The following is a 25,732-nucleotide window of genomic DNA, read 5'->3' on the forward strand; positions in this document are numbered from 1 at the left end:
TAGTAGGTACATTTGAGGTTGCTTTTCCAAAGACTGAAATGTTTTCATGAGTACTCAAGAGCAAGCCACTTTCCCTGCATCTGCTATCCCTGTAGGTGTCACCACTTTTAATAACTATTATCAATATACATATTATTTGCGCCTTCTGGTTGTTACTTCTAAGTTTTCTTAATACTGAAATTGAACATATTTACATGTATGTTATATTTTGAATTAAAAAATAATATAAACATACTGATATCCTTTACCAGTTTTTTTGTGTTAAGAGTTCTAGACCTTTATTTTTAAAAGATTTTATTTATTTGAGAGAGAGAGGAAGTGTGCACGCATGAACAGAAGGAGGGGCAGAGGGACAGGAGAGGCTGACTCCCCGCTGAGCAGGGAGCCCAGTGAGGGGCACGATCCCAGGGTTCTGGGATCATGACCTGAGCTGAAGGCAGACGCTTAACCGACTGAGCCACCCAGGTGCCTCTAGACCTTTATTTTTAATATATATTGAGATACCGTTCCTTTATATATAATATGCTTATAATTCTTCTTAAATCTTTTGTATTTAACTTGTATCATTTAATTTCTCACATTTTTCACGTATTTTTTTTTTTTAATCTCACTTTAAGTTTGGAATATCCAGAGGCTTTTCAGCCCTTGTTGAGATCTGGAATTGGTAAGTAAGGCTTCACTTCCCTAGGATATTTGACTACTCCACAAGCTACTTAACTTACACGTCTTCTGCTTAACTGTGTGTGCAAGTCTTTGCATGAATATATGCCTAGGAGTGAACTGGCTGGTCATATGGTACATGTGTATTTAACTTTCCAAGCAAAAGCCAAGCTATTTTCGAAAATGTTTACCATTTTACATTCCTACCAGTAGTTAATAAGATTTACAAATGCTCAACAATCTTGCCACTGATTTGTTTGGTTAGGCTTTTTAGTTTAAAGCACTCTAGGAGATGTAGACAAGTATCAACTTGTGATTTTAACTTGCAGTTTTTTTTATGATTAATGATAACTGGCATTTCAAGTCCTTATTTGCACTTATATTTCTTCCTTGGTGAACAAAACTGTATTTCTATTCAAAGATTTTGCCTATTTTGTAATCAAGTTGCCAGTTTTCTTATTATTGAAGTTTGATATTTAAATATTCAGAATAGTTATCAGATATATGATCATTTTTCCCAGTTGTGACTTAAAGATGTGTTAACAAACTTTCAAAAACCAGTTCTCTTTGTAAAACGCAATTTATCAATTGTTTTATTCATTTATTACATTTCTAAGAAATCTAGGCCCAATGCTAGAACACAAATATTCTCTTTTCTACGTTCTTCCAGAAGCCTGGACTTCATATTTACTTTCACAATTCATATTATGTTAATTTTTGTAAGTCACTCAAGGTGTGGATTATTACCCTTCTGATATATTCTTGTATTTAATTTATTAAACTGAAGCCATCTTGTCCTGGACCTTTCTTTGTGGGAAGGATTTTAACTACAGAAAATAGATACTTGGCTCTTTGTGTAATTTATTTCTTCTGGCATGAGCTTTGGTAATTTATTGTAATCCGTTCCCAGCTTCTAGTATTAAAATAGGCATATTGTAAGCAGAATATACTTGGGTCTTGCTTTTCTATCCATGTTGACAATCACTGTATATTAATAGTTTGTATCATTTAATATGATCATTGCTCTGGTTGGTTCTAAATCTATTCTTTGCTAGTTGTTTTTGTTGTGTTTATTCCTGTTCCTTTTTTTCCCCCATTGGAATGCATTCTTTTGGGTTAGTGTATTTTATGACTGCATTTTTTCTCCTTTAGTTACTGGCTATAACATTTTTTGTTTTAGCGTTTGTTTGTATTATACATTTTACTGATCAGTCTACTTTCAGTGATAACTATAGAACTTCATGCACAGTATAAGACCACCACATACCTGCATTTTTTCCTACTAGCCATCGTGTCATTACTGTCATACATTTACTGTCACACGTTATAAAGTCCACAATACAATATTTTTTAAAAGATTTTATTTGACAGAGAGCGAGCACGCATGCGCACAAGCAGGGGGAATGGCAGGCAGAGGGAGCAGCAGGCTCCGTGTGGAGCAAGGAGCCCTATGCTGGACTTGACCCCAGGACCCCAGAATCGTGACCTGAGCAGAAGGCAGAGGCTTAACCAACTAAGCCACCCAGGCATCCCACAATACTATTTTTTAAATGGTTAATTACCACTTGGAGATTTTTACATAAGAAAAACCTGTTTTCCATTTGTCCACAGTTACCATTTTGGTACTCTTAATTCCACTGTGTATGTTGTGATTTCTTGGTGTCATTACTTGTACTTGAAAATCTTCCTTTACCATTTCTTGTATTTCAGGTTTGTAGATGATTCTTTTAGCCAATGAATGTATGAAAGTATTTTTAGTTCACCTTTATGTCAGGCATGTAATTCTACACTAATTGCTTTGATTTTTTTCTTCCATCTTAAAGATGCTGCTCGAAGAACTTCCGGCTTGCCTTACATGAGAAGTCTACTCTTATTTTTATCTTTGTTCCTATATACGTACTGTTTGCTTTTCCTCTGACTACTTTTTGATGTTTCTTTATCACAGGTTTTAAGCAAAGTAACTATGATATGGCCTTCAGGTAATTTTGTCAAATCGTTGTGTTTGGGGTCCATTTAGCTTCTAAAATCTGTGGGATTTGTTTTCATTAAATGTGCACTATTTTCAAACTTTATTTTTCCTATTATTATTTCTTTCGTTCCTCAATCCACTTGCTCTGAGACTCTAAATACATGTAGAGCAAGCTGATTGAATGTGTCCCACAACTCAGTGATGCACAATTTATCTTTTTCATTCTTTTTGCTCTTTTTTATTTTGAAGAGTTTCTATATCTAGGTCTTCAAGTTCATTGATCTGCAACTCTTCATTATTCTGAAAAGTCCAATCTACCTTTAATCCTATCCAGTGCATTGCCTATCAGACATTGTAGTTTTCATCTCTAAATTTGCATCTTGTCACGTTTCTCTATTTCACTTTACGTGCTCTTTTCCTCTAGCTTCTTATATATATAGCATACAGTTGTGTTTTAGTGTTGTTACTAATTCTATAATATGTGTTTTCTGGGTTACTTTTGATTGATTTTTTCCCCCTCACTATGTGTCCTATCTTATTGCATATCTGGCAGTTTTTGAATGAACACCTTGTTGTGTCTATACACCTTTGCACTCCTATAAATAGCATTGAGCTCTGTTAGTGGACACAGCGAAGTTGCTTGAAAATAATGCGCTATCTTTCCATCTTGTTTTTAAATTTTGTTAGGACCAGAACAGAGTTGACTCTGGGTCTAATTTTTTTCTCCACTTCTGGGACTAATCCTTTCTGAGAAGTCCACCCAAGGACCCATGAAGTATGAGGTTTTCCACTCTGTGGGAATAGGAATTACACTTGGCTCTGTGAACTCTGAAGTCTGTTTCCTTCTGTTTATTTTATGATTGTTTCTGAAGCCTCAAGTAGCTTCCTCACCATCCAAACTGGTAAGTACACAGCTGAAAACTGAAGGAGAACCCTGTACACATCTTCACATTGCTTTCTCTATGCAGCTTTCTCCTCTCAGGTTCTGCCCTGCGAACTCCAGCCTCTTGTCCCTACCCACTCTCTCTACACCTCCTTAACCCAGAGTACTCTGGATGGGTTTCACCTCCTGTGATAAAGCCTGGAACTTCTCTGCAGAAGGTTTACTGTGGCAGTCCTGGAGCTCACCCTGTTACCGCCTGTTAGGGAACACTGTCCTTACTTGCAGAATCTCCAATGCCTTGAAAACTGTTGATTTACATATTACGTCCAGATTTTTAGTTGTTTTAAGTTGGGAGTGTAAATTCAGATACTATTACGTCTTCTTGGTGATAAGCAGAAGTTTTTATAGGGGTTTCTTTCAAGATTGAAAGGTGATAAATCCCCAAGAATCACTGCTGGGATAGACTGAACTCTCCTTGTTAAATACAGATGTAGATTAGGGTAAAGAATGCTAATAAGCATATTTAACTTACAACTCCTTTATGTACATGGTTCTTATCAGTTATTCAAAGTCAGCAAGGAAGTAGCAATCAGTATTTTAGTGTTAGAAAATGTAAATGTATAGTCTAATGAACAGAATAGGTTTGGACCAGGAATTTTGGAACTACGTTAAGTGGAAAGACAAAAGCATTTCATGGAAAAGGAGACAAATTAAGGGTGATGAAAAAAGTTAAGCTGTGCTTTTCCCCCCGAAATGTAAGCCATTAAAAGAAAAACACTTAATTTGAAAGCTTTTTCTAAATATGCCTGCTCCCAATCCAGAAATTGTCAACTTTTAATGTGTTTTCTACTTAATTTCATTAATACATAAATCCTTAACAAAAGAAAAATGCACCTACAAAGTCTTATTTTATTTTCGTGGTTTTATTTTTATATGCTGGAATTCTATTCCATAAAATTTGCAGAAGGTTATGCAATTGACCTTAAACATGGAACTATATTGTTCTTTAGCAAGTCTTGTACTCATAAAAAGGAGAAATCATTTGGAATTCTATTTGGCATTTCAATATTTTTATCTGCTTGGTAATTTAATTATAGTACTGTATGGTTAGTGTTTTGTGTTTTCTTCAGTAAACAGTCCATTTATCTTTATTAACTTCTTTATACAGAAAATATTTTCATGGAAAAGACCAAGAAAATAAGAGCACTCAATTTCATAAAAATTAGTTATTAAGTACTTATACTTCCTGAAATCAAAATACCATCTTTTGCTTGTTTGTTTTGGGGGTATTTGAAATACTGACCCACGAAATTAAAACTCCAGAAAGACTTACTCGTGGTTTGGGATAAATTTATTAACTAACTAAAAACTAGTTTTAAGCGTCTGGATAAAAGGGGAAATTACTAATTGTCCATAAAATAGTATTTGTCACTACGGTGAAATATAACGAAAGAATTAAAAACTAACAACCTCAGACAGATTCACAGATAATCTAATGCCAGAATACGGAAAAGGTCACAGTTTTAGCCAAGGTGAGATGGAGTTGGATTGAGGGGGGATAAACATAGTTCCAATGTACAGTAAATTTGGCCTTTATTTTTTGAAAACAGACGACCTGAAAAGGCAAACGTTTCTAAACTTGCATAATTGGACCTCTGATGCTCTGATGCAGAGATTAAGGTGCGCACCAGGAATTCTCAATGAGGAGAGAAGGCTCTGGCTTTCGCCAGAATTCATTGAAAGGTTTTGTTCTTCTAACTATACTCACCTGCCCAAGAGACAACACAACATGATATAGGAGAAGCATTGCTTTTGGAACCTAATTATGTAGGCTTGAATCCTAAGTTTATAGCACCAAATTGATTACTTTCTCTACCTTAGGATCTCCAGCTATAAATGGGAATTAAAAATAAATCATAGACTGTTTTGAGGTGGAATAAGTAATCTATGTAGGCTGCTTGGCACCGTTTAACCTATAAATCCTCAATAAATGTTAAACATTAGCTAATACATTAACAGTAATTATCATTATCAGCCATACAGAGCTCTACTTACTAATGGAAGTGTTTCATAACACACACAATTGCGGGACAGAAAACCAGTGGAGAATTTCAATGATCAGTAAGAGAACTGGACATCCATTCTCCACAGTCCACCAAAAGGTAAGTAAGGAAAGATGTTTAAAAAAAAAAAAAAAAAAAGGAAAGCTGTAAAGCATGGCTTCTTCTTGCCCTTGTATTTTTGACTTTGACTTAGAGCACCCTAATTTTTGTACATTCATGAAGCGATAGTCTTTGGCAGGTTAAGGAAGTTCTCCTCTACTCCTGCTTTATTGAGAGTTTTATCATGCATGGGTACTGGAATAGGTGAAATGTTTCTTCAAGGTGCATGAATTGATCTAATCAGATGAATTTTCCTATCCTCTTGATAAACTTAATTGATTTTTGAATGTTGAAACAGTCCTACAAACCTGAAGTAAATCGCACTTGTACAATTACTTTATGCATTGTTGGATTCCATTTGCCAATATTTTGTTGAGGAATTTTGTATGTATATCGATGACAGATATTTTTGGTCTTTAGTTTTCCTTTCTTGTAAGATCTTTATCTGTTTGTGTTATTAAGATAATGCTGGCCTCACAGATGAGTTAGATGGTGTTTACTCTGCTTTTATCTTCTGGATGAGATTATGGATTATTGGTATCATTTCTTCATTAAATATTTGACAGAATTTGTAAGTGAAATCACCTGGAGCTATTGCTTCCTATTTTAGGAGATTATTAATTATTGATTCCATTGTGGCCTGAGAACATACATTATATGATTTATGTTCTTTTAAAGTCTGTTTAATGGCCAGGATGTGATCTGTTCTATTTTATGAGCTATGTGAGCTTTAGAAAAATGCATATTCTGCTATTGTTGGATAGAGAATTTTTAAAATGTCAGTTCACGTTAATTGATGGTGCTTTTCAGGTCAATTTTATTTTTACTGGTCTTCTGCCTACTTGGTTTATCAATTACAAAAAATGTTAAAAAATAATTAGAAGAGTGGTTTTGTCTATGTCTCCTTTCAGTTATTTATTTTGATGTTCTGTTGTTAGGTGCATAGACGTTTGGAGTTTTCTTGGAGAACTGACCTTTTTATTATGTCCAGTTATCTCTGGACATTATACTTCTAAGTTCTCATCTGAAAATAATGTAGATACTCAACTTTGTTATCATGGTGTTTCTCCATCCCTTCACTTTCAACTTCTAAGTCCTTAAGTATATTACTTATAGACTGTGCTGTTTTTAATAGTACCATTATTTTGCTTAGAGACTCATTTCACTGAGGTAAATATGAATACAAGAAATTTCTATATGAAATGACAAAAGAGAATTGAATCTATGTTTAATGACGTGTTTGGTCAATTACTATGGAAATCCTTTGTGACAGCCTATCTAGAAAAAAATAGTATCTATCTCAATTGAAGATTTTTTTTTTTGCCTGTTTCAGCTATCTAATCCTTTTCATTTAACTGAGAATCCAAAATTGCGAAGTCATCTCCTCTTGCCAATATCAATCTCACCATTGTCACCTTTATTATCATGTATATTAACAGTTTGACACAATATTCAATTCTGCCACCTTCCTTTGTAATTTCAAATTGTCATGCTTCCTTTGTTAATTTAAGAGCTCTATGCTTTCCCTTAAAATTTTTGTGAGTTTATGAGCTCATTAATTGGCTACTTAAGAATGCGACTCTAGAGATTATTCAAGCAATTTTATTATATGGGAAAATAATTCAAATTATTAAAACTATGAAATTTGGATCTGCAAGCATCTGAGTTTTAAATATCACCACTTTTAATGAGCTTATCATCAATCAAGCTTATACAAACTCACCATACAAATGTACCATTACATTGAGCTTTTATATTTTCATTCCACTATAGGGGGAAAAAGTAGAATCTTTAATTTTGTTCTTATTAGTACTATCTTCCTATTTTCCCAGGTTAATTTATAATTATCTTTCATGTTCTGCGAAAGATTTCCATCTTTTTGGTTTGAGCAAAGATCTCTGCTGCAGAGTGCCTCAATGGTCTGCTAGAGATTGTGAAAGCTAATCTCTATTGAGATTAAGATGTATTTGTAAATGAAATTTTCAGTATTTATGTCTTATAGAAACCAATAGGGAAAATAAATTCTTTGTGATATTGCTATACATTTCTTTTTCTCTTAATTAAAATGATGGCAAGATAGTGTTTATCCAGATCAATATTAAATATTTCCACATGTTCTACAGACATTACTATCCATTATACAAATCCCATTGACCTTACTTTTCAACATAACTATTACCAAGAATTGATGTCAGTATGTGAGAAGTTTTTGACCTGAAGAATTTTTTTGTCTAGACAATTTACTTTCTAAATAAAAAGGCAATAAAAATGTCGAAAGCTTAAGCATCTTTGTTTATCCTTCAAAATAATTACTTTTGTAGTTAGTCTAGTATTTGTAAAAGCTTTATTCTAATTCAGAATACACTGAAAATAATCAGAGTTTCATTCTCATAAATTACCTTTGATATATAATTGACATAATATTAATTTCAGGTATACAACAAAATCATTTGACATTTGTGTATACAGTTGATCCCTGAACAACATGAGTGTGAAATGCTTGGGTCCACTTTACATGCCAAATTTTTTTTTAAGATTTTATTTATTTATGTGACAGCCAGCGAGAGAGGGAACACAAGCAGGGGGAGTGGGAGAGGAAGAAGCAGGCTCCCAGCGGAGGAGCCCGATATGGGACTCGATCCCGGAACGACGGGATCACGCCCTGAGCCGAAGGCAGATGCTTAAGGACTGTGCTACCCAGGCACCCCGATATGCCAAAATCTTTTGATGCAGTACCGTAAGTGCATTTTCTCTTATGCTTTTCTTAATATTTTTCTCTAGTGTACTTTAAGAATACAGCATACAATACATATGACATAGAAAAAACCTATTCATTGACTATAAGTAAGTTTTTGAGGAGTCTAACGTTATACACAGTTTTTTTTGTTTTTTTGTTTTTTTTTTTTTTTGGAACACTGGGGCCCAAAACTTCTACATTGTTCAAGGGTCAGCTGTACTGTGACATGGTCATCACGTAAGTCCAGTTAAAAACCATCACCACACATAGATATAAAAATTTTTTTCTTGTGATGAGAACATAAAGATTCACTTTTTTAATAACTTTCAAATATACTATATAGTATTAAATGTAGTCATCATGCTGTACATTACATCCCATGACTTATTTATTTTCTAACTTGAATTTTGTACCTTTTGACCCCCTTCAAGGCCCCCAACACCCAACTCTAGTAACCACCAGTATATGGGAGTTCTTTTTTTTAGAGCCCAACATTTAAGTGAGATCATATGGTATTTGTCTTTCTTCGTCTGAGTTATTTCACTTAGTGTTATGCCATCAAGACCCATCCATGTCATCATCACAAATGGCAAGATTTTCTTCTTTACATGTATGAACAATATTCCATTTTATCTATCTACTCACACTATATTTTCTTTATTCATCCATCAGTGAACATTTAGGTTGTTCCATGTCTTGGCTACTATGAATAATAATGCTGTGAATATATAGGTGCAAATAACTTTCAAATTACTGTTGTTTTCTTCAGATATATACCCAGCGGTGGAATTTCTGGGTCACACATTAATTCTGTTAATTTTTTGAGGAACGTCTGTACTGTTTTCCACAGTAGCTGTACTAATTTTCATTCCCCTCAACAGTGCACAATAATTACCTTGTCTCTACATCCTTGCCAACACTTGTTATATCCTGTTTTTTATATAAGCCATTCTAGCAAGTGTGAGGTGATAGCTCATTGTTTTGATCTGCATTTCTTTATGACTGGTGATGCTGAGCACCGTTTCATGTGCCTGTTGGTCATCCGCATGTGTTCTTTGGGAAAATGTCTATTCGGATACCCTGCCCACTTTTTAATTGGATGCTTTTAAATTGTGTGAGTTCTTCATATGTTTTGGATATTAACCCCTTATCAGAGAAATGATCATTTTCTCCCATTCATAAGTTGCCTTTTCATTTTGTTAGTTTCCTTTGCTGTGTATGAGCCTTTCAGTTTGATGTAGTCCCACTTTATTTGTTGCCTTTGCTATTAGTATCAAATCCAAAAAATCTTTGAGACCTAAGTCAAGAAAATCACTACTTTGTGTTCTTCTTGGAATCTTAAGGCTTCAGGTCTTATTTTCAGGTTTTAGATTCATTTTGTTTTGCGTATGGCATAAGATACTCATCCAGTTTCATTCTTTTGCATGTGGCTATTCTATGTTCCCAACACCATTTATTTATGTCGTCTTGGCTCCTTTGTTGTAAATTAACCAACCATATGTGCATGGTATTAATTGCTTTGCTTACTGGGGTTTTTTTCTGGTTCCATACAAGTTTTAGGATAGTTTGTTTTGTTTTTGTGAAAAATACCACTGGAGTTTGACAGGAATTGCATTGAATCTGGAGATTGCTTTGTGGAGTAAGGTCATTTCTATCAATCCATGACAGTGGAATATCTTTCTGTTTATTTGTGTCGTCTTCAGGTTCTTTCATTGTCTTACAAGTTTTGAGTGTGCAGGTGTTTCACCTTCTGGGTTAAATTTATTCCTAGGTATTTTACTTTTTGATTCAGTAGTCCATGGGACTGTTCTCTTAATTTCCCTTTCTGATCATGTTAGTATGTAGAAACACAGCAAATATTTGTATATATCACAATTTACTGAATTCATGTATTCTAACAGTTTTCTATATATATCATTTGCAAATAGTGAGTTTTACTTCTTCCTTTCTGATTTAAATGACTTTTGTTTTTTTCCCTAATTGCTCTGGGTAGGACTTCCAATATTATATTGAATGAAAGCAGTTAGAGTGAGCAATTCTGTCTTATTTCTGAATTCACATGAAAAACTTGCAGCTTTTCGCCCTTGAGATGTTGTCAGCTGTAGGTTTGTCACATATAGGCTTTATTAAGTTGAGTACATTCCCTCTATACCCACTTAGCTGGAAGTTTTTATCATAAATGGGTGTTGAATTGTGTCAGATGCTTTTTCTGCATCTATTGAGATAATGACTTTTTTATTAATATCATGTACGATACTGAGTTACGGATGTTGAACCATCCTTACTTCCTTGAGAGTAGTTCCCCTGATCATAGTGTAGGATTCTCTTAATGTATTACAGAATTTGTTTGTAAATAGGTTGTTGGAGATTTTTGCAACATCCTTGTCTGGTGTTGGTATCAAGGTAATGCTGGCCTCAATGACTTTAGAAGTACTCTCATTTTTTGGGAAGACGTAGAGACGAATTAGTAAGAATTCTTTGTAGGGCTAGTAGAATTCATCAGAGGAGCCATCAGGTCCTGGACTTTTGTTTGTTGGGAAGTTTTTGATTACTAATTCAATCTCTTAAGATTTTCTATATCATGGCAGGTTGTAGGTTTGTAGGAATATACACATTTCTTCTAGGCTGTCCAATTTTTTGGTGTATAGTTGTTCATAGTAGTCTTTTATGATCCTTTGGTATCAGTTACAAGGTCTCTAATTTCTTATTTCTTTGTGAATCTAGCCAAAGGTTTGTCTATTTGGGTTATCTAATAATTTAAAAAGTCACGTCTTAGTTGCATTAATCTAATCTGCTTTATGAGTATTTCATTTATTTCCACTCTGATACTTAGTTCTTTCCTTCTACCAGCTTTGGCCTTTTTTCCTACTTCCTTGAGGTGTAAATTAGGTTTTTTAATGTATTTCTTGATGTAGGCATTTATTGCTATGAAATTCCCTCTCAGAACCTCTTTGTGCTGTTTCCATAAGTTTTGGTATGTTGTATTTCCATTTTCATTTGTCCCAATTACTTGTTCAATAGCATGTCATTTATTTCCTTATATTCGTGAATTTTTCCATTTAATTGAGGTCTAATTTTGTGGTTGGAAATAATGTTTGATAGGATTTCAGTCTTCTTAAATGTATTAATACTTGTTTAATGGCCTATCATGTGGCCTATCCTGGAGAATATTGTATTAACTCTTGAGGACAATCTGTACTCTTGCTTTTGGATGAAGTATTCTATATAAGTCCAGCCAGCTAATGTGTCATTTAAGCCTGATGTTTCCATATTAAGTCCCCTACTATTACTGTATTGCTGTCTATATTTCCCTTTATGGCTGCCAATATTTGCTGTACAGTTGGGTGCATAAATATTTACAAATGTTATATCCTCTTGTTGGATTGATCTTTTTATATAATGACCTTATTTCTCCCTCCTGTTATGATCTTTGTCTTAAAGTCATTTTTGTCTGATATAAATTAGAGCTATAACAATGTTCTTTTTGGTTCCATTTGCATGAAATACCTTCATTTTCTGTGTGTGTCCTTATACCTGAAGTGAGTTGCTTGTAGGCAGGATCTAGATGTATCTTTTTTAATCCATTCAGCCACTCTGGGTCTTTCACTGGAGAACATAGTCTGTTTAAAGTAATTATTGATAGGTACCTGTTTATCACCAGTTTGTTAATGGTTCCTGTTTTCTTCTCTTGCTCTCTTTTCTGTGATTTCTGCAATGAAAAAGATTTCATTTACTTATTTGTCAGAGAGAAAGAACACAAACAGGGGGATAAGCTGGCTCCCTGCTGAGCAAGGAGCCTGATGCGTGTGATCTGAGACTCTATCCCAGGATCCTGGAATCCTGACCTGGGCTGAAGGCCGATGCTTAACTGACTAAGCCACTGAGGCATTGTTCTCTTTTCTGTGATTTGATGATTTTCTATGGTGTTATGCTTAAATTTCTTGCTCTTCATTTCTTATGTATGTACCAATGGTTTTCGCTCTGTGGTTACCATTAGGCTTACATAAAACAATTCATAACAACCTATTTGACACACTACATTTTTACTCCCCTCCATGAACATTTTTTACATACTTTATCTTTTAACCTTCAAACTACATTAAAAAGTGATGAACTCACCACCTTTATCAGTGAAACTTACATTAATTATATTTTTTTCTATTACTATTTAGCACTCTTTCATTTCAGTTGAAACAATTCCCTTTAACATTTCTTGTAAGGCCAGTCAAGTAGTGATACACTCCTTTACCTTTCCTTTAAATCTGAAGAACTACTTTGGTGGATAGAGTACTTTTGTTTGTTTTTTTTCCAGCACTTTTAATGTATGTATTAGCCACTCCCTTCTTGCCTGTGAAGTTTGTGCTGAAAAACCTGATAGTCTTATGGAGCGTGGGGGTGGGGGAGGAGTGGTTCTCTCTTATGTAACAAGTTGTTTTTCTCTTGCTCCTTTTCAGATTCTCTCGTCTTTAATAATGGTGTGTCTTGATGTGGATCTCATTTGAACTCTGCAAAATTACTGGATCTGGGTTCATCTCTTTCCTTCCCCAGGTTAGGAAAGTGTTCAGCCTTTTTTTCTGAAAATAAGTGCTCTTCCACTTCTTTTCTCTTCTCCTTCTGGGACTCCTATAATGGCAAGGTTGGTCTGCTTGAATTGTCCTGTCAGTCTCTTAAGCTATTTTAATCCTTTTACATTTTGCTGCTATGATTGGGTGAGTTCTACTGCCCTGTCTACCAGGTTATTTTTTTCTCTTCTCTAGTTAGCTGTTGAAGCCCTCCACTGTAGTGTTCAGTTACTGCATTCTGAGACTCCTGTTTAGTACTTTCTTATACTGCGTTCATCCACTCTTCTCCTCTGCTCAGTATGCACCCGTTGAACAATTTATCACTTAAAGTCTGAGGTTTTATTGTGTTCTTTCGTTTTGAATATATTCTTTTTCATTTTCCTTGATTCTCTATGTTGGTTTCTAGGCATTAGGTAAAACAGCCTCCTCTTCCAGTGAAGGAATGTTTGAGCCTCATCATTCAACTGTGTCCCAGCCTTCTGAAGTTGGCCCTCAGACCTCTGTAATTATCCAGTCTATTTTTAGTGACACCTACTAGTTAAGGGTCTGTAAAGAACATCAATGACCTCCCAAAAGGGAGCATCTCAGCACCTAGATTCAGGCTCACTGGAAGCCAGACCCTCAGGTAGCAAGTTTTAAATTATGCAAATGTCTCTGTTTCAGTGGAAAACTGGCATATTAATATTCATGTCTGTTTCCTCTGCACAGAACCTTTAGGTGACAGCCAGGGAAGATGGCAGACTAGGAGGATCCTAAACTCAATTATCCCATGGATACACCTGGAAAACCTCCACATTAGCGTAAGTAACTCAGAAAATGTCCCCAAAACTGACAGAACAGATGCTTCACAGCTAAATGTAGAGAAGAGGCAAGTAGAAAATGGGAGGGAGGGACATGGCAAACCGAAGGGACAGGAAAAGACCCCACCCCAGACACGGGGGACCCACACTGGGAAGATGAATCCCTATAACGTTTGGCTTTAAGACCCTCTGGTTTTCAAAGTCATGAGAGATCTACGGGGCACAGGAGAGTCCCCACCCTTAAGGAGCCAGAGTAGCAAACAAACAACTCCACTGAGAGATAGCATAGAAGCAGCAGTTTGAAAAACACCTGAGATACAGGAAGAAGATTTATTTACTAATCTCAGAATGAGCACAGGAGCAACAGGAGTCTTTAGGCTTGAAGGCACTCTTTTTCTCACTGCAGCTTAGTTACACAGACACCTGTGGGAACCAATGCAAGCATTCTGCACCTAACCTGCTAACAGCATGCCCAGCCCCATCCAATCACTCTGAGCAGGAGTATTCCAAAGCAGTTCCAGCTCCCCTCGCACAACCTACCGCTATACACATAAGACGTTCTCTGCAACCATAATAAATCAAAACCTATTAATAGATATACACAAATTAAAGAGAAAGGTATCCAACAAACCATGAAAGAACAAGAGAAGGAAGAAACAGACAGCTACAAAAAGACGTAGGGTAACTGAATGAATGAATAAAAATCACAACTCATCCATACACTGCCTACAAGAGATTCATTTCAGACCTACAACCATACATGTAGATTGAAAGTGAAGGAATGGGAAAACATTTATCATGCAAATGGATGCCAAAAGAAAGCTGGGGAAACGATACTTCTTTCAGACAAAACAGACTTTAAAACAGAGTAACGAGATGAGGAAGGGCACTACATAATTGTAAAGGGGAAAAAATCAGCAAGAAGATGTAACAATTTTAAATATTTATGCACCCAATATGACTGTCCAAATACATAAAATCTATTAACAAAGTAGTTGATAGTAACACAAAATTTAGTAAGGGGCTTCATCCAAACAGAAAATCAACAAGGAAACAATGCCTTTAAAGGACACATTGGACCAGATGGATCTATCTTAAAACACTGGAATACACATTCTTTTCAATAGATTACAATGTAAGTCTCAGCTAATTTAAAAAGACTGAAGTCATATCATGTATCTTTCCTAACTACAATCCTATGAAACTAGAAATCACCCACAAGAAAAAATCTGGAAAGAATACAAATACACGGAGGTTAAAGAACATGCTAGTCAATGATGAAAGGGTCAACCAAGGGATCAAAAGAGGAAATAGAGACAAATGAAAATAAAATACCATGTTCCAATATTTAGGATACAGTAAATTTATTCTAACAAGGAAGATTATAGTGATACAGGCCTACCTCAAAAAGCAAGAAAAATCTCAAACAACCTAACCTTAGACCTAAAGGAGCTAGAAAAAGAAAAACAATAAAGATTAGAGCAGAAATACATGATAAAAACTGATAAACCTGTAGCCAGACTCATACAAAAAAAAAAGACTCAAAATCAGAAATGTAGGAGAACTGACACCACAGAAATATAAAGGATTCTAAGAATATTATTATAAAAAGTTATTTGCCAACAAACTGAACAACTTAGAAACATGTAACCTCCCAAAACTGAATCAGGAAAAAACAGAGAAGTTGTACAGCAATGAAAATTAGTAATAAAAATTTCATAAACAAAACCTAGCACCAGACACCTTCACAAGTGAATTCTACCAAACATTTAAAGAAGAGATAATACTTATTCTTCTCAAATTATTCCAAAAAATAGACTGAAAGCTTTCAAATTCATTTTATGAGGTCAGAATTACCTTGATACCAAAACCAGATAAAGACACTACAAAAAAAAAAAAAAAAAAAGACCTATAGGCCAATATCCCTATGAAAATGGATGCAAAATATTCAACAAAATATTCGCAAACCAAATCTAACAATACATTAAAAAAATCATTCACCATGATCAAGTGGGATTTATTCCTGGGATGCAAGGGTGCTTCAATATTCACAAATTAATGTGATACATCATATTAACATGAGAAGGAGGAAAACTGTATGATCAATAGATGGAGAAAAGCATTTGACAAAATACAAAATCCATTCATGATAAAAACCCTCAACAAAATTGCTTTAGAGGGAACATATATCAACATCATAAAGAGCATATATGAAAAACCCACATTAACATCAAATTCAATAGTGAAAAACAGGTTTCTCCCCAAGATCCACACAAGGATGTCCATTCACTTTTATTCAACATTGCACTGAAAGTCCTGGCCACAGCAATCAGACAAGAAAAAAATAATAAAAAGCATCCAAATGGGTAAGGAAGAAGTAAAACTTTCACTATTTGCAGATGACATGATACTATATATAGAAAACCCGGCAGACTCTCCTCAAAAAAACTAGAACTTATCAATGAATTCAGTATGGTCACAGGATATAAAATATACAGAAATCTGTTGCACTTCTATATACTAATAAGAGGGAGAAAGAGAAATTAAGAAAATAGTCCCATTTACAATTATACCAAAAATAATAAAATGCCTAGGAATAAAATGAACCAAGGAGATGAAAGACCTCTACTCAAAACTATAAAACACTGGTGAAAGAAACTGAAGATGACATGAACAAATGGAAAGACACTCCATGCTTATGGATGGAAGAACAAATATTGTTAAAAATCTAGGCAATCTACAAATTAAATGCAATCTTATCAAAATGCCAACAGCATTTCTCATAGAACTAGAACAAGCCATCATTAAAGTTGTATGGAAATTTTAAAAGACTCTAAATTGCCCAAGCAATCTTGAAAATGAAGAACAGAACTGGAGCTATCCACAATCCCAGATTTCAGGATACACTACAAAGCTCTAGTAGTCAAAATAGTATGGTACTGGCACAAAAATAGACACAGATCAATAGAACAGAACAGAAAACTCAGAAATGAACACACAAGTAGATAATCTTCAACAAAGGAGGGAAGAATATGAAATAAGAAAAAGTCTCTTCAACAAATGGTGTTGCAAAAACTGGACAGCCACATGCAAATGAATGAAACTAGATCACTTTAATATACCATACACAAAAATAAATGTGAGACCTGAAACCATAAAAATCCTAGAAGAGAGCACAGGTAGTAATTTTTCTAGATATGTCTCCTAAGGCAAGGGAAAGCAAAAATATTACAAGATCAAAATAAAAGGTTATGCACAACAAAGGAAATAATACTAAAGAAAAGATACATACAATGATATAGCTCATAAGATGTTAATATCCAGACTATATAAAGCACTTCTACAGCTCAACACACACACACACACGGACAGAAGATGAAAACAGACCTTTCTCCAAAGACACACAGATGGCCAATAAAAGCATGAAGAGATACTGTAAATCACTGATCATTAGGGAAATGTGTATGAAAACCACAAAGACATATCCCCCATACCGGTCAGAATAGCTAAAATAAAAAAACACAAGAAACAGTGTTGCTGAAGATGTGGAGGAAAAAGAACATTTATATATTATTGGTGAGGACATAAACTGGTGCAGCCACTGTGGAAAACAGTATGGAGGTTCCTTGAAAATTAAAAATAGAATTATCTATGATCCAGTAATTCCACTACTGGGTATTTACTCAAGACAAAAACACTCAGTTGAAAAGGTAGATGCACCCCTCTGTTTATGGCAGTACCATTTACAATAGGCAAATTAAGGAAACAACTGTACTGTCCATCCACAGATGAATGGATAAAGAAGAGGTGGTGTATATATATAGATACAACGGAATAATAGTCATAAAAAGGAAAGAAATCTTTTCATTTCCAACAACATGGATGGATTGAGAGGGTATAATGCTAGGTGAAATAAGTCAGAGAAAGACAAATACCATATGATTTCACTCATATGTGGAATTTAAGAAACAAGACAAAGGAACAAAGGGGGGGGAAAAGACCAAAAAAATTCAAATATAGAAAACAAAGTGATGTTTACTAGAGGGGGAGGTCTAGGGCTTGGGTGAAATAAGTGAAGGGGATTAAGAAAACACTTATTGTGAAGACCCCTGAGTAATGTGTAGAATTGTTGAATCACTCTACTGTAAACCTGAAACTAATGTAACAATATGTTAATTACACTGGAAAAAATTTTTAAGTAACTGTTTCTGTTTTCGGTACTGCCCCATTGAATCCATGAGCATGAGCACCATTAGCTACCAGAGCCAGGCAATCTAGAGGTGTTACCTGGTGGCAGTCACAAAAATCTAGGTGCCAGATGAATATACCAACAGGTTTCTCCAGGTGGAGTGAGGGAGAGTGGGAAGATGGTGACCTCAGGCTGAGCTTTAGGATGTGCAAATTAGCTTCTTCTATAGGAAGTCTTGGGAACTTTTCAGTTAGTTGTCTGTCTGGGGCCCTGGGTCAGCGGAGTCTATATGCATGAACCCTTAAGAAATGATTCTTAGTTAAGGACAAGACCCTTTGGCTTTCAAAAATACATGACTTGGAGGCTCACCTTTCAGGTGCAAATCTTAAAGTTCGGGTGCTACATGTGGGGTTCAAACCTTCCACTCCTTAGGGAGAAGCTCAAGGTTTTATGTTCTCTCTTAACTGTGGGTCACCACATTGGGGTTAGGGTTAATGATGAGATTTTTGTCTCAGCCTCTCTTACCTGCTTCGATTTGTTGTTGTTGTTTCATTTGCCCAGTGTGGAAGATGCACTCAGCTAGTTTTGGGTTTTTCAGAGGGAATTTTCTGTATGCAGCTGTAGATAAGGTGTGTCCACGTGAGGAGGTGAGTTTAGGATCCCATTAAAGTAGCCATCTTGACCCAGAACTCGTCGTTGCATTTTTACTGTAGGAAACTGCTCCATTCCAGATTCAAATGACTAAAACGTGTATTCAACAGTTAAAATCAGCCTGCCAAATTCCCGAAGTTTAAAGGTGAAATAAAACTAGCATTTACCCTCACAGATTTCAAAGTCCTGGAATTAGAACCATAGGAGATGAAAAACTAAACTGGAACGGAATGAAAACAGGGATTCTGAAAAATAGGTTGCTGTAAAAATGTAAGAAAATCAGTTTATCAAGTGGAAGAAAAGCCTTATCCAGTCCCAGGACCCTTGTGCCTCACTCCTGCCAAAGGCAGTAGACATAGTAACTAAGAGCACAGGTCAAGGGTTCAAATCCTAGTCCCTGCAGCCACTGGCTGTACCGACTTTGGGCAAGTTCCTTACCTTTCCTAACACAGATCTGTATACCTTTTCTTGTATCTATTATTTTATCAGTCTCCTCTTTTAATTACCTAACCCATATGTCACTGGCCTTACTGAAATTAAATAAAATTTCTCTATATATGCACAAGTTATTATGGCAGAGAAACTTGCAACCTGTGAGAAATTCACATTTTTGGACCTATCATAAAATCAGTGAACCCCCAACCACGTACCCCTGGGCCTCTAGGTCCTCGGATTATACCTGCCCTTCTAGTCCTGCTGGTGGCTATCGAACGGTGAACCTCCACAGCATACTGGTGTTTTATTTGGCATAGCTATTTTCCCATTAATTTCTTCTGCTCTTCTCCTTCTGACTTGAGGAGGGGAGACTTTTTTTACATAATAGGTCATAGTACAGCTAAATCTAGGCTGTGACTTTTAGAAAGCTTATGTTTTGGGGTTAAGGGAAATTCAAATGGAGAGCAATGTAAAGCTGCTATTAAAAATAGTTTCTTTTAGAGACCACAGGTCCAAACATAATGTGGGGCCTACTTTAGTCTCTGTCATTAGTCTTCTTCAAATGTCTTTACAGTTTTTTTTTTTTTTTTTTAGGCCCTAAAATGTACAGGCAAACTCCCCTCTCTCATTCCAATATTCACTTTATCCCCTAACTGTTCATAATTAATATTACAAAAGTGATTACTTCAGTTTTTTCCCACAGTATACTTCTCCCACCAATATATCCCAAAGAGTGAATTCCCAATAGTGTTCGAGTACATTTTCTGAAGGCCTGAATTATCAACTGTTAAATGTACTACATATTAGGCACAAGTCATCTAGTTCAGGAAGTACTGAACCAATGTCAGATTTTGTTTTCCATTCTTTCAATATTCCATTAATAAGATTTTTAAAAGCCTGATCTTAACATGGGTCTTTGCATTAGTTTGAAGAATGCACAAATATTTAGAATATACACAAACACACATACTTTCATAAAACAAACACTTTTGGCATACAACAAATATTTAGGGGGGATTCCTTATATTCACAGTAGCATTTTATGCTAAATACATTCACATACAAAATTATCAGACAGAAATGGTAACAGATGACTCTTAAAAATAGGCCCCTGGAAAACTTCCCTGCATTTGAGTTATTCTGAGAACAATAGCAGGTACTATACTGTGACAATTACATGTAAAATTGTAATAAGGAGGTGTTTCCTATACATAGGAACTCTTGGCTACCACAATTAAATTTCAGTAATTACTTTCAAAATGGGAACCATGAATAACCCCTAAGTGGTATTTTCATTCTATTTAACATTCAGTTCTCATCAACACAGTGTTACATTATACGCATACTGGTTTCTGTTCCCAATGTTTTCTTTTGCATCTCAGTATTGCTCTATTTTCTGAGCTGCAGCTCCTTATCTAATTCCTTTCATATATAATCACTTCTCACTTAATATGAGGTATAATCTTCAACTGAAAGCATACTAGCATTAAATGTAACATCTGGAATTTTGAGGGGAAACAATTATAGAGCAATAACAAAAAGGAAAACATAACAAAAAGGACTTAGCAGATAGCTCTGATACCATCTATCTACCAGCTGATACTATCATACTTTCTACCATTGTTTATAGCTCCTCAAACTGCACAATTTAATGAAATTCTGTTCAGCAAGCATTTGCCCATCACTTACTGTGAAGCACTGTGAAATGGCTTGTACTTACACAAATGACAGAGATACCTTGTTTACCATAAATGAGATCACATTTTAAAAGGGGATATGATTATAGACAAGTAGTTACATATAATTACTCAAACACGAGGGGAAAATATAGCAGAAAGTGTAAGCCATATATAGAGCAGCGTATACAAAGGATTATAGCACAGCAGGATAAACAAATACAGCTGTAAGTGTTCACAGTCTTTCCTCTATATCAGTTCAGTATTTTACCTTTTTCTACCCTCTAAAGAGGAAATTACGTGTGTGTGTGGGGGGGTGGGCACTCAAGAGAAAGAAAAATGGTTATCCTCCTTAAGAATTTATATACTATTTTAGGAGAAGTGAAATGCTAGAGCAATTTCCATGATTCTGTATATAATGCAAAATATAACAGTGGCGAGAAGACCAAAATATTAAGGCAAAGATGTTTTGGATGAAAAAAACAGAAGTGTCATTTTAAAGTAGGAACATCAGAGGCCCCAGGAATTTCAGATACCAGATAAGTAGTAAGAGCTGCTTTATGTAAGAGTGGCTGTGTGTAAGCAATTGGACTCTCTTAATTGTTTGAGTAATGTTTGAACATTCTGCATGATCCATGGAACTTAACTACATGAGCCATGAACTTGATGGTGTTGCAGAAGCACGAGTGGGCATGAAAATACAACACTGATAAACTAGGGAAGGGTACACATAGGGAAGGAAGAAGTGGTGAGAAGTGGAAAGAAAGGAGAGAACATGAAATACTTGAATATATAAGATGGTGGTAGAGCACATGAGCAAAACAGAAATCTGAGACTCTCCACTGAGGGCACTGCAGTAAATCTCCCAAGTCTGTGGGCAGTGCCACAGGATGGTGGGAGACCTAACAAGATGTAGAAAGATTAGAATACAGTTAGAGAGCAAAGAAAATTCCCTAGTGATGTAAAACCTGATCATTACATTGAAAAATAGGAGAATTCACCATAATTTGCAAAGCTGGCACCTGATATATAAAGCAAAAAGAGATCTCTGGAGTCTTACTGGTTCTAAGATCTCAAGTCCCTCTCAGGAATTGCCATAATTCATGACGTCAAAATATTCACACCTGGAACAATTAATCCAATTAAACCTGCAACGAAATTTAGACCCTAATCACTGCAGATTAACTTTAACTCAGAGCTGTGACATGATAATACTAATGTGTCTTTCCTCAAGATAAATATTACTTAAGTGATTATAAAGGGAAAGAAAGTGTTATACATGATTAAGGAAAAAAACAGTCAATAAAAGCAGACTCACAAATACCCATATGAGACTTTCAAGTAACTATGATAAATGTTAAATGAAACTTCCCTCTCAAAAAATGAAAATGAAAAACAGTATATCAGAAATAATAATTCATTTGGTGGTCTTAACAGTAGTAGATTGAAGACAGCAGAGGAAAGAGGCCATGAGTTAGAAGAAAGGTCATTACAGATAAAAGTAAAATAAAATTAAGGAAATATACCAATATGAGACTTTTGAACATTAAATATAAAATGTAACTGGGATGCCAGAAGAAGAGGATAATGACTAAGATTTTACAAAATTAATCACATCAATCCTCAAACCTAAGAGCCAACAGAATCCTAAGCAGGATAAATTCAGGGAAAACCATAATAAAGCATATTGTAGTTACTTGTGAAGAGGAACGATAAAGGAGTAACTTTTAAAAACAGTTACATTGAGGGTGGTCATATTAAACAAAAGCATACAATTAAGGACAGATGGATGACTTCTCAAAATGATAGAGTGCTGACTCAGGATTCTTCATACAGCAGAAATTCTCTTCTAAATGCAAGAAAAATTAAGACATTTCCAGAAACACAAAAATGAGAGATACTGTCTCCAGAAGACATATATATCCACATATAGCATGAAAAGTTTTTCACGGAAAAAGATGATGATATCACATTGAAAGCTTAAGATAAAGAATAAAAGGTGATTATACATACATAAAAATATTCTGTATTTTTTTTTCAAAAGCAACTTACTACTTTAGGCAAAATACCATCATTTTATAAGTAAAACAAGTGACAAAAACAGCATAAAACATAAATGAGGTGTGTAATTAGACTATTTTATTCATTTAAAATTATAAGTGCAAGATGAATATTTAAATCTTTAGATCAATATTAACATAAAATAAATATAGCTAAAAGGACATGGAGAATATAAAGGAGAATACTAGGAAAGTATTCAAAACACCTAAAAGAAGTTAGGAACAAAGGAACAAAGCACAAATGGGAAAAATACACAACAAATACTAACATGGTAGACTTAAACTCAACAATGTCAGTCCTTATTTATTTTTAAATGACTAAACATTTGCCATAATAGGCAAACTGAGCCTGGGTGGCTCAGTTGGTTAACCTACCCAACTTGTGATTTCATCTCAGGTCATGATCTTGGGGTCGTGAGACTGAATCCCTAATGGGGCTCTGCACGCAGTGTGGAGTCTGCTTGAGATTCTTCCTTTCCTTCTGCCCCTCTTGCAACTCAGGCTCACTCCCTCTAAATAAATAAAATATTAAAAAAAAAAAAAAAGGCAGGAAAAAACAATGTCCCTACTCAAAAACGGTAAAGCAGGAGGAGGGTCAGCCCTTCTCATAATTGAGGCCCACATTTGGGGGAGCAATCTGCTTTACTCATTCTACTGATTAATCTCATCCAGCAACATCCTCACAGGCACACCAGGAATAATGTATGACAAAATATCTGGGCACCTCATGGTCCAGTCAAGTTGACAAAAAAAATCAACCATCACAATAAGCATAAAACAAGCTAGGATAGCTATGTTCGTTTCTGATATGGAGGTTTTAAAACAGTATTATCAGTGATAAAAAGAGACATTCCATAATGATAATTAATTCGCCAAGAACACTTAACCCTAAATGAAGAGGCACCTAAAGCAAAAACTTCAAAATATATCTAGAAAACACTAACAAAGTCAAAGAAAGATGTATATATATATATATATATATATATATATATATATATACCTACAATCATAATTGGATATTTTAACACCCCTTCCTCAGTAACTGATGGAACTAGTAAGGATGTGATTTGAACCATATTGCCAACAAATTTGACAAAATTGATATATTTTATACAGTGATAGCATGTCCATCACTTTATTACATTTTAAAAATTATAATACTGTTGTCTATATTTGACTATACTTTGAATTAGATCTCCAGGACTTATATCTACTATTGCAAATCTGTACCCTTAAACAATCTTGCATTCTCCCACCCACAAGCATCTGGTAACCACCATTTTACTCCATTTTTATGAGTCTGGCTTTTTTGTATTTTATATATAAGCGATATCATACAGTATTTATCTTTCTCTTTCTGACTTACCTCACCATAATGACCTCAAGGTCCATTCATGTTATCCCAAGTGGCAGGATTTCTTCCTCATGGCTGAATATTACATTTTACACACACATACACACACACCACGTTTTCTTAATTCATCCATTGATGAACACTTAGATGTTTCCACAAAATTGATTGTTAGAAATTATTATACCCAACAACGGCATAACGCATATGCTTTAAGTGCACATGGAATATTAACCAATACAGTCCATTGGCTGGGCCAAAAGACAAGGGTCTATACTTTTCAAAGTAGTAATACCATATAGAGTAAGTTTTATAACAATAACAGTATTAAATTATGAATAAGAATATCTGCAAAATCCTAAAATGTTTTGAAACTGAACAGCACACTTCCAAGTACTACAAGGATCAAAAAAGGAATCACAAAGGGAAACAAATATTTTGGACTTGCTGAGCTGAAAACACATCATATTAAAATTTGTAGATCCCAGCCAAAGCAGTTATTACAAGGAAATGCATTGCAGAAGTCTACTTAGCAAAGTTAAATCAACGACTTATGCTTCCACTTCAGATGCTAGAAAAAACAGAAGGCCAAATTAAACACAATCACAAAGGAGTAAAGTAACACAACAGATAACATACCAAGAAAACCAATAATGTGAAAATAATGGTATTTGAGATTTTAATTAAATTTATAAACTCTTAGTAAGGCTGTTTGGAAATAAAAAATAAAGAGAACTTACCACTATATTCAATGAATGATAATACCAAAAATCAAACTGTCATTAAATGTAAAGAAGTATTTTGAAGAGCTTTCTAACAAAAAAGGCTATTTACCTAAAAAAATAAAAGCAAACAAAACTGAAATAGGAAACTGAACAGATAATTTCAATATACTTATATCTATTAAAGACCACTCTTTCAGCTAAAAAAATATCCCCACCAACAAAATTCCACACCAAGACATTCAATGGTAAGTTTTATCAACAATAAATGGAAGAAATTATAGCAATTTCACACAAACCCTTTAATCAAACAGAAGAGACCAGAACTGTTTTCAGATCATTTTGTATATATGCCATTATTACCCTCATAGTAAGGACTGATAAAGACATTATCTTTGTGAACCCAGGCACCAAAATCCTTTACAAATTAGCAAATCAAACTCAAAATCCTATTAACGCAATATATAAAAGTCAGTGCATTTATCCCTGGAATACAAACTTGGCTCAGCAGTTAAAAATCAACTGTAAAACAGGATAATTTATAAATATTGTATCAAAACTGCCATATGTGTATTTGAACGTATTTGAAAAAATCAATATAAACTAGATTAAAAATCTTATCAAATTTGGAACTGAAGGTATTTCATTCATCTAAGACATCTATGAAAAACCTGAGTCTAATTTTGAACTTAATGGTAAAATATTGAATGTTTTCTCCTAAAATAAAGAAGACATCTATATGGACCTTTGCCACTTCTATTCCGTATTGTACTGGAAATCCTAGTCATACAGTAAGATAAGAAAAGACACAAAAGGCAAGAAGTGTAAAGGAAGAAGTTGAACTCTCATTATTGGAAGATGACATGATTGGATAC

At 34.8% G+C, this 25,732-nt stretch overlaps 1 long non-coding RNA gene across 1 annotated transcript in view; it reads right to left on the reverse strand.

The window, feature by feature from the left end:
- Positions 1-23,296, reverse strand: part of LOC123002267 (uncharacterized) — a 60,291-nt gene extending 36,995 nt beyond the window's left edge. The window contains exons 1-3 of the long non-coding RNA XR_006412009.3: positions 23,160-23,296; positions 18,488-18,703; positions 12,059-12,120 (exon numbers count right to left, since the gene is read on the reverse strand). This is a non-coding gene — a long non-coding RNA (uncharacterized LOC123002267). The remainder of the gene's footprint in view (positions 1-12,058; positions 12,121-18,487; positions 18,704-23,159) is intronic.
- Positions 23,297-25,732: the final 2,436 nt, after the last annotated feature.

The sequence above is a fragment of the Ursus arctos genome, unplaced genomic scaffold (genome assembly GCF_023065955.2).
Source record: "Ursus arctos isolate Adak ecotype North America unplaced genomic scaffold, UrsArc2.0 scaffold_3, whole genome shotgun sequence".
Lineage (NCBI taxonomy): Eukaryota > Metazoa > Chordata > Mammalia > Carnivora > Ursidae > Ursus > Ursus arctos.